This window comes from Achroia grisella, unplaced genomic scaffold (genome assembly GCF_030625045.1).
Source record: "Achroia grisella isolate CSIRO2021 unplaced genomic scaffold, CSIRO_AGI_Agris_v1 utg1589, whole genome shotgun sequence".
NCBI lineage: Eukaryota > Metazoa > Arthropoda > Insecta > Lepidoptera > Pyralidae > Achroia > Achroia grisella.
In genome coordinates this window covers 1,178,323-1,186,516 of record NW_026712660.1, presented here as the reverse complement: position 1 = coordinate 1,186,516, position 8,194 = coordinate 1,178,323, and positions in this window count along the sequence as shown.

Below are 8,194 nucleotides of genomic sequence, written 5' to 3'. Positions count from 1 at the left end.
GTCTACTGATGCTGGGGATGTAATCTTTACACTTCCCTCAGTCCCTGTCTGTTCATAACTAATCTATATACTCAGGTCTTTTCTATTGACCTGCAACTCCATTCTTCGCACTGTTCAACCATCTCTATCATCCTGTTATCCGATATTATTCACACCAAACCTAATTTCTCCAGCAGCATATTGAGATTCGCAGATATTAAATATAAAACTGAAGTATTCAGAACGGTTCCTTCAATAGCACCCTGTAAGCACAGGCACTAAACTCGATACAATAAAATATTTTCACCCCTCGTTAGCTTTCATCGGGGCTCATCTTATTCTTTTATATCCTTGTCTCGTTTTGTTTGTATTGTGCAGAGCATCCGGCTCTGTAGTAGAGATATCTTTGGTCTAATTTTAAGTTTCTACAGATGTTGAATGTCTTGATGTTTTATATTCATATTAATAAACACCTGCAGCGGTAGATATCTATTATGAGTTTAGTCTCAGTAACAGTTTTCGTGGACATATCGCGGCGTGTCCCTGCGGCGGGTACACAGCGACTGTAATGAAGAATTGCCAACCGTCCTTTTTTCCCAGGACATGTCCTAGTTTGGAAGCGTCCTGGCAAGTCCTGAATAATTAATTAGCAGTGTCCTGTGTGTTTAAAATATGCTCGCCTCTTAATTACTGATTTTCGACCGCATAAATTTATAAAATACTTTATACTTTCACTCCTGCTTTATACGCGTAGTTTAAGTTCACTTTACAGACCAACAAAATTCCAGTCACCGTTTGATTACACCGCTTGAAATAATATTTACTTATCTATTTCCCGACAACTTTGTATATAAAATAAACCCGATATTAATTAATTAAGTAAATGTTAAAGTATCTTTGTGATTCTAGAGAAATTTCGACAAAATTGATTAATTTCATTAAATTTACAAACAGTACTCCGATTAAGATTCGACTTTAGTGAAAGATAAATTTTGAATTCGTATACATAACGACAACGACAAATATACAACGATTAGTAAATATAATGTTTTTTATCGATGTAAATGGAATCGAGCAGGGATCCCTGCGGTAACGGGCTGCACTGGCGCGATACCAGTGGAATATAAGCATCAGGTCAAATCAGTTAGCACGTCGCGGCGTCGTAGCAAATTCACCAGGAACTTCTCACGTTGGTTTACAAAGGGAACCGTGCTGACTCTATATTTCGTTTGCAATATATCGTATTGTATGTATATTATTGTATAGTATTGTCTTATATGTCAAAAGTATTACTAGCAAGCGTAGCAAGATGTGGTACATTACTGGTTGTATTCAATGTACATGGGTACATGAATATACATTCAAGTATTCACATCAATTATTTAATACTCATAGCGCAAGTTCTGCTGCAACTTTGTCTTGACATAGGTAGAAAACGGAAAATTAGTAGGACAATATGATGTAAATAAATAAATACTGAGCCAGTCATTAAATGATAATCATTGTAAGAGTGCCATAATTATGCATATTACATCAATGAAGCTGAGAAATCTGCTCCGAACCAACACAATAACAGTGAACAGGCAATATTAGCAGGCGCGTCGTCTACACGTGTGTTTGTTCATAACATCATTCAAATGTAAATACAATAGGTTCGGGTGTACGCTATCTGTTAACGCAGACCATCGCTGCGGTACCACTGAAGGGATTATATTGTATTATTTAACAGGCTCCTAATATTACTATTGTAGTCGGCAGCGCGTCCGAAAATTTTACTAAAACTGTATTTCATGTTTTGGGAGCAGACTGTAGACTGTAGCTATTTTCAAAGTAGACATGATATAATAAACGTTATTTTTTCTACTACAAATATCCATGAAGTCGTCTCGCCAGTGCTAAGTACACAGTGTTACGAGGGTTGCCGTAGACCGCAGAGATTCGTAGCATTCATATTAAAGAGGCCGCGGCCCGACTACACCGACTACACCGCCTACTGGCACTATATTATGCCCCCTCTATAACTAAGTATTTCATATTCGTTATTTATATATCAGCCCCGCGCTCTATCTTTAATTGTTCTCTTTGTAATACGGTAACTGAAGTACTTTTCTAGCACTCAAATTGATAACATTGATATTTATGAACTGACTCGCGAGCTCCGTTCCGACACAAAATTAAATATGATTTTGAAGATTAGTTCAGCAATAAATTTCTGAATTTTCTGTCACCCTGTTTGACAGGTATCAGCAGTTTGTATGGGAAAATATAATTGTTGTACTATTTTACATGCAATTTTTCGTATTTTATCACCATTTAAACCTTCCCTAGATTTCCATGAATACATCAAGATTCAAGACTAAAATTAGCCAAATCGGTTCAGCCATTCTCGAGTTTTAGTAAGACTAACATCTCATTTTTATATATAGATAGATAAGCGAGTCCTGTTTGTATGTTAAAGACGAAGTTAGGAAAATATATACAAAGAAATACAAAAGAAAATAATCAATTATTATTAATAGAAATTAAATTATTATTAATCCACAGTAGGTCCCTAACATAATTGATGTTAATTTGCAAATCATTTAAATGTCAGATTTCTATAAATGTCCATATAATAGCACCCTATTTATACTAATTGCTGTTCTGTCCAATTACAGAATTGTTAGAACTGGTTGTTGAATTAACCCTTATCGCCACTTTTGAGCGATCCAGTAGAAAACGATAGATGAATTGCAAATGACTGTGAATCATTTGAGGATCTTATTATGAATCCCCAAAAAGCCATTTTACACCCCCCGACGTGACGTGAAGTAGGACGGGCGGCGCCGGGCGGGCGCCGCGACGTCGCCGCACCGCACAATCTTCGGGAACAATCACGGCTTCATATCGCGTACGAGCATGTTCGGCGGTCCACTTTATGAGCACCCTTATAATTGTATGATGGTCATGGTGTGTGTTCGTATGAGCGGACATCGGGCCCGCGCGTTCTCTATGGACGCACTCGACGCTCGTTATTATCATTCGGTGCGGCGCAGCGGTGCGGTGTCTGTTTCTCTTCAGTCTCGGTAACTATTTGCTACACAGCAAAAACACGCCGGACAAGTCGAATCTGTGTTCGCACTAGACCTTCACGAGGGAGCCAGAAACAATCTACTACAGTCTACAATCTACAATCATCACAAGTTATTTAATACTTACTTAACTGTCCGAGAGATATATTGTACATACATATTAGGTACATGCCAACGTAGCATTGTACTAAAAAAATTTACTTAACATGTGTAGCATCGCTTACGCCACTTATCTCTCGAATAACGGCTTCACGTTTTTCATTACAACGTGTTAAAGTACGTCCTGTCACCGAGAGCGATAGCATGTCGGTGACAGAGATTTCTAGAAAATTGCAGTAAATAAACCTACATACACACATTGTAGTTACGAGTGGCAGTTTACAACTTTTTACACAGTTACAATAAAGTTGTAATGTTAGTGTCCCGTTCTGGCCGGCGTCCGGCGTCCGGAACCCAGTGTCCGGCGTCCGACACCCGGCGTCCGGCGCCCGGTGTCCGGCGCTTGGAGTCCGGTGTCCGGTGTCCGGTGTACGTACCGCTGCGTCGAGTGATCTGTATTCCAGCTGGTTGGTGTTAGGTTTTGATTACATCCTAACCCGGGGACACATTTCTGTTACGCTATATTCAATTTTTTGCAAGAAAAGTTATTTCGAATATTTGTAAATGCATCTAGCCTTATGTGACAAAATTGACACTAGAAACAAAATATAAAAGCACCGCAAAACAGAATAGAATAGAAACAATCTTTATCAAATAAACTTAATATAAGCACTTTTGAATAGCAAGTTTTTTTATTCTACCGCTTATTCGGAATGCAGATTCAGATTTTCAGAATGGGCTACAAAGGGAATTCTTAAAAGTAGAAATATATTATTTGATTTATATGATCAAAAAAAATACCGTTTCGATAGTACATTCGTAAATTATGTAAAAAGATACTCAAAAACTTTTAAAAAGGTATGTAATGTAGCAAAGTCTAATTATCTAAATAAAAAAATTAAAGAATCCAAGGACAAGATTAGGACAGTGTGGAATATTATTAATAAAGAAACTGGCAAAGTTAAAAGTCCATATAATGATTTTACGTTAAATTATAATGATAAACTAGTAACGTCCACAAAAGAAATAGTCAATATTTTTGAAAAATTTTTCGCTAGTATTCCAACTGATATTACGTCCTCTTTGGACTCTTCTCCAAGTACAGCTAAATCATTCCTTATTAACAATGTTGCTTCGTGTCCGGTTACATTTAAATTTACATTTATTGACATTGCTACAATTACGAAAACATTTAAACAATTAAATTTAAAAAATACTGAAGACCATTGGGGCATGTCTGTTAAAGTTATTAACACCGCTATAGATGTTATTGCTCCATATTTAGTAACTATCTTCAATAAATGTATTTTTGACGGTGTTTTTCCCAACTTAATGAAACATAGTAAAATAACTCCACTTTTTAAGTTAGGGGATAAAACTGAAGTAGGTAATTATAGGCCCATTTCTATCTTACCAGTACTAAGTAAAGTGTTTGAAAAAATTATGCTCAATCAGATGCTTCACCACTTTAAAATAAATAGACTGCTTCACAGTCGGCAATTTGGTTTCACAGCCGGTAAATCAACTACTGACGCTGGTGTAGCTTTAATGAAACACATTTTTGACTGTTGGGAGAGGTCACAGGATGCTATCGGTGTATTCTGTGACCTCTCAAAAGCATTTGATTGCGTTGATCATGAAACACTCTTACTCAAATTAGAACATTACGGTATTAGATATGAAGCACTATGCATGATGAAATCCTATCTAAATAATAGAATGCAAGTTGTTGAAATAAATGGTGTAAAGTCTGAGGGAACTAGTATTAAAATGGGTGTTCCTCAGGGCTCTATTCTAGGTCCTTTCTTATTTTTAGTTTACATAAACGATCTTCCTTATATGGTAGAAAAGATAGCTGACATAGTTCTGTTTGCTGATGATACTTCATTAGTATTCAAAGTCAATCGACATATTGATGATATGGACGAAGTAAACGGTTCTCTCTCTTATGCTTTAAAATGGTTTACGGCAAATAATATGATACTAAATGCAAATAAAACTAAATGTATCAAATTTACTCTCCCCAATGTAAGGCCGGTAGATTCAAAAATCGTATTGGACAATAAATCTATTAATTTTGTTGACGATACTGTATTTCTAGGTATCACATTAGATTCCAAGTTGCAATGGGGTGCTCATATTACTAAATTGGCGAGTCGACTTAGTTCTGCCGCTTACGCGGTAAGAAGAATTAGACAATTAACAGACGTGGCAACGGCTAAACTTGTCTATTTTAGCTATTTCCATAGCATTATGTCGTATGGTATTTTGTTATGGGGCAAAGCAGCTGATATAAATACAATATTTACTTTACAAAAGAGGGCCATTCGCTCCATTTATGGTATGGGTTCCAGGGAGTCATTGCGAGAGTGTTTTAAGGAATCAAATATCCTCACCGTTGCTTCTCAATACATTTATGAAAATATCATCTATGCCAGAAGGAATATAGACAGTTTCAAAAGAGTTAGTGATTGCACTAATAAAAGCTTACGTAACAATAACAAACTGATTTTACCTAAATGTCGTTTGGCTAAAGTTAGTAATTCGTTTTATGGCAATTGCGTAAGGTTTTACAATAAAATACCAGAGTCTGTTATAAATCTGCCAGAAAAAAGATTTAAATGTCAAATAAAACAGTTCCTTTGCAAAAAAGCTTACTATAAAATTGAAGAATTCGTTAACGATAATAATGTTTTTATAGAAAAACTTTAAATCTATAGCACTGACAATATTATCTGATTACATTAATAATGAGTGCGTAGCGACTTCTATGTTGATTATCGCATGCCTCTTACTTGTTATACTGTAATTATTTATATAAAAAAAAACATCTATTAAAAAGAGCAACACACAAGTTTCTTGCTCATTCTTCTTGTGATGAATCTGCATTCCGAATGAGTGGTAGAATCAAAATATGACTATTCAAAAGTGCTTGTAATGAGTTTATTTGAATAAAGATTATTTCTATTTCTATTTCTATTTCTATTTCTATCACAAGAAGAATAAGAATGAAACTTGTGTGTTGCTCTTTTAAATAAATATTGATTTACTTATATTTAATTAACAACAAGGATTAGGCATGTGACAATCAACATAGAGACCGCTACGCACTTAATCTCTGTGTAAAAGGTACGATGAAAATCTTGAATGAACCTTAATGAATAAACATCGAGGTAGAATGGAGTATGCGTGTGACCTACTTCGGCCGGTAGCTGCTTGCTTCGTAAGTAGTGTTTGAGTTGAAGGATGCGACATGTCAGTGAAATTACAAGATAAGAGGCAGGACATGACATTATAATCCTTCGGACTGGCATCACATGAGCGGACAGTGACCTACGCAAGGAAACTATGAACTAAACTGTACACTCTAATAGTCATGTACAGTGGCCGGTTGAAATAGTTCGCAGCAGTACTCCCAACTGTGAACTACGCGAACTTCGCTTTTAGTTCATTCTATAGAATACTACAGCGATATAGCTGTAAAACAAGAACCCTTATTTTTGGACGAATTCAATTGTTTATTTATAACATAATATTTAAGTTTACTTAAATAACATTTATAGGCTTAGAAATAAGGAGTAAACGAATTAAATAAAAAACCCTCTAGGATCTACTTCACAGTAGTTCCCGCCAACTAAATTGAGCAATCTGTCCCAATCACGAATGCCGTTCGGATCACTAACAGATTAATGGAATGATACAGAAAATGTGGAGAGAATAAACAATCAATTCAGGATATTATGTACCTCTAGTTCCAAATATTAAATATTGTAATTTAGTAATTATGAGAAATACAATTTCATATGAACAAGTGTGTTTAATACATGTAACATACTATATTATTACACAATACCTTCTCTTGTATTGTTAGGCTTCAAGGATCACAAGACAACAACAAATAATATCCAAATAAAAGAATATTGTGAATTTCCCGAATAAATTGTATCGCACAGGTTAATCTAGGACACGTTCATATCCTTGGGTTGGGTTCGGATAAACTCAAACAGGAAAATATTGTAATTGTAAATAGACACGCGAGCTCGGACCCCTGGGCCAGGCGCTCCGCAACTTTTGGATTCCTGTTACGATCCACCGGGTGAAAAATACCGTAATATCTAATCAGCATATTGTATCGTGCTCTGAGACAACACCGGTCTCCGTGGTATCGATCCCGCAGACGTGACAATAGCTGTATTATACAGCAGCCCGCGATAACGCTGATAATCCGTGAGCTTGAATATATCACTGGAGTTCCATAACAATTATAGGCAGCTGCCACTGCATAACTCAAACGAAGGATGTTATACTACTTCAATAACGGCTGCATTTAAAGCGTATACAATAACAATAACTCAGGGCAATCCACCCAGCGTCATCTAGTCCAGAGTTAACCAACGCTTGTGTTATGGCATTAGACTACATCCTAAGAATATCCTTCAGTTCTTGCCCCTCACGGGTCTAGGTAGCGAACTTTCAATAAGGAGCACAATAGACCTATACAGGTCGCAGAGCTACAGGTCGTAGTATCTTATTATCAATCATATACGTAGAATACAACTACAAAAAATCATATTCTTGAATACAAATATTTGTACCGTGCGTGGAATCGAACCTGGGGCTATCGGAAAGTAAGGCAATATTAAACCACTGTTTAAACCTGGTCGAGGATTTGAGGGATTCTTGATAGATTTTTAAATAATATTTATGAAATAAAATTGCGATAATATCTCTGTTGATTTGAATTTCATTTTTTTTTAACTTTCTTTTTTTATGCTTGGCGGACATGGCAACGCACATATTTGTAGGCTGCCAGTTACATTTACTTTTTATATAGAATTGTACAACCACCGAGGCTGTATGTACTTGGATACATACAGCCTCGTACTAATTAGCGTCTAAATTCCCTACATTCGTGAGTAGGACGAAACCATATCTATATAATAATAAACCTTCCCAGGTTTATTATTGTATTGATGTGAAGGTGGCCGGCGGTACATTAATTGATTGATTATTACTTTACATTAATTCATTATACACAGGTAATA